This window comes from Canis aureus, chromosome 32 (genome assembly GCF_053574225.1).
Source record: "Canis aureus isolate CA01 chromosome 32, VMU_Caureus_v.1.0, whole genome shotgun sequence".
Classification (NCBI taxonomy): domain Eukaryota; kingdom Metazoa; phylum Chordata; class Mammalia; order Carnivora; family Canidae; genus Canis; species Canis aureus.
The window spans coordinates 16548537-16551403 of record NC_135642.1 but is presented as its reverse complement, the minus strand read 5'-3'; the positions used below and the strand labels follow the sequence as shown (position 1 = coordinate 16551403).

At 41.3% G+C, this 2867-nt stretch overlaps 1 pseudogene; it reads left to right on the top strand.

Annotated features, from left to right (window-relative positions):
- Positions 1 to 607: 607 nt before the first annotated feature.
- Positions 608 to 1208, top strand: LOC144302851 (SAP domain-containing ribonucleoprotein pseudogene; annotated as a pseudogene).
- Positions 1209 to 2867: the final 1659 nt, after the last annotated feature.

Sequence of the window (2867 nt, the reverse complement as noted above, 5' to 3'; positions counted from 1 at the left end):
CCTGAGCCAAAGGCAGATGCTCAACTGCTGAGCCACCTGGGCATCCCTAAAGATTTATTTATTTGACAGAGAGAGAGAAAGATAACAAGCACAGGGAATGGTGGGGAGAGGGAAAAGCAGGGTATCCATGGAGCAGGGAGCCCAATGAGGGGCTGGTGTTTGTTTTTTTTTTTTTAAAGATGTGTATATATGTGGACAGAGAGAGAGAGAGAGAGAAGGGGCAGAGGGAGGGAGAGAATCTCAAGCAGACTCCCCACTGAACATGGAGCCTGATCCCATAACCCTGAGGTCATGACCTGAGCCAAAATCAAGAGTCAGATGCTTCACCAACTGAGCTACCCAGGTGCCCCAGTTTGGTGGTTTTTAATTTAAAAAGTGCCACAGAGGGGATCCCTGGGTGGCTCAGCTGTTTGGCACCTGCCTTCTGCCCAGGGCATGATCCTGGAGTCCCGGGATCAAGTCCCATGTCGGGCTCCCTGCGTGGAGCCTGCCTGTGTCTCTGCCTGTGTCTCTGCCTCTCTCTATATCTCTGTGTCTCATGAATAAATAAATAAAATCTTTAAAAAAAAAAAAAGTGCCACAGAGAGTGGACTGGAGGGGTAACAAGATGGCGGCAGAGACGGTGGCACTCCATAAGCTGAAGCTTGCTGAACTAAATAAAGCAGGAAGGTCTTGCTCGTGGTCTGGAGACCAAAGGAATCAAACAAGATCTCATCAACAGGCTCCAGGCATATCTTGAAGAGCAAGCTGAAGAGGCAAATAAAGATGTACTGGAGATGAGACAAAGGAAGAAGAGTCTGTCAAAGAGAAAGAACCCTCTGAGAAAACTGCTGCTGTGGCAGCACAGAGCAAAGTGGTAACAATGACATCTGAGATACCACAGACAGTGAGAATGCAGAAGATCACCGAACGATTCGATGTACCTGTGAGCTTGGACAGTTAAGAAAGCTGCCTGGGCAGCAAGATTTGGGGTTTCTTCAGTTCCATCCAAAGGCTGGTCATCTGACGTAGGTAAGCCTACGGTTAACCTGGATAAACTAAAGGAAGGAGCTCCAAGATTTGAGCTTTGAATGTCTCTTCAATCTCCAGAGTCTGAAGATGATGAGAAGCTTCAAGAGAGAAAGGAGAGATGTGGGATTGTGACAAGTTCAGCTAGAAAAGGAACCATGGAGGATACAGAGGCAAAGAAGAGGAAAAAGGCACTTTAGGATTGCCTGATGAAAAGCTCTTCATGCTGTCTGCTTTCCAGTGGTTTCCACCTCTTTGACTTGTGTTGGTCAAATATACACCTAAATGGACAGTCCTGCCCATAGGTCCTGTCTCACCATGAGAGAACAAGGACCCCGGGTACATCCAGGAACTCCAGCAGCAATTCACTCATCACTGTTCCAACAACTTTAAAGTTGTTGTTTTTAAATTATTTTACTTGTTAAATAAAAAACAAAAAAATAAAATTAAAAAATAGTGTCATAAGAGAACTTTCTGGAGTGATAGAAATGTTCAATAGTTGGTTTTGCATGATGCCTTCATGGATATATATAATTATTAACCCTCTTCTAACTGAACCATTAAGACCTATTCATTTTATTATATCTAAAGTATACCTTAATTTAAAAAATAATTTAAGGGATCCCTGGATGGCGCAGCGGTTTGGCGCCTGCCTTTGGCCCAGGGCGCCATCCTGGAGACTCAGGATCGAGTCCTGTGTCCGGCTCCCAGCATGGAGCCTGCTTCTTCCTCCTCCTGTGTCTCTGCCTCTCTCTCTCTCTTTGTGTCTATCATAAATAAATAAATAAATCTTTAAAAAACAAAACAAAACAAATAAGCAGTACTTTATTATATATGTATTATAAGTCATACCAAGGGAATGAAAAAAAGTGGTTTTAGCATGTCTACAAGAGTTCTGAATTTTGGCGTTTTCCTTAATTTTATTCTAATTTTTATTTTAAAGCTAACTGAAAATGATGGCATCAAACACCACCAAAACCAAAACAAAAGCTTTAACTTCTAGAGAAAAATCACATAATTATCTGAGGCAACTTTCTAAGCATGGGGAAAAGACATTATAAGGGCCAGAAAAACTAATTTGATTTCTGTAACTCCCTTAGGTACATGCACTCTGCTTTACCTGCCTTCCTTATTTAAACCACATCATGTTTGAATGTGAGAATCTATGTAATATACATGTGACTATAATGATCACTAAAATACATTTGTCTTTAAGGATATATCTTTATATTGTGTAAATACAAATAATTTCGTTATTATATGTGTTCTGGATGTGAGGTCATCTGTGTGGGCATATGTGTAGGGGTTCTTATCTCTAGCTAGGTCTCTATGTAGGAGAGAGTCAAGGTGATATGTATTTATCTATGGGTGTGTTTATGCTCTCGCAAAGGTTTATAACCGGGGCAAAGCGCACCCAAGGTGGACCAGTCCCTAGAGGTAGGGATGTGTGAATTTCAAACAGTCAATGTTCCCACTCACGGGAGAATATAATTTTAAATACAGTAAGACCCTCCTACTTTACAGAGATAATCATTTAAAAAAAGAAAAGAAGGGTACACTTTTTTGAACAACTAATGCTGCACACATGAAACACCAGACTCGGTACTTTATTGTTGCACTTGGTCTTCACAATTAACCCAAGTGGGTACAAATTAACCCAGTTTATAGATGAGGAATCTGAGCCTGGTCCAAAGCAGTATAGGTAGTAAGTGGCAGAGCAGTCTCATTTCAGAGCCTAGACTTTCACTTTCTACCAGAAAGTCTCAACTAAAATGTGAGACAATCTTCCCAAGGGGGGAAAAATGATGAATATTTTGTCAGATCTCAGGCCAGTTTTTAGTGATATGGAATGTGATTTT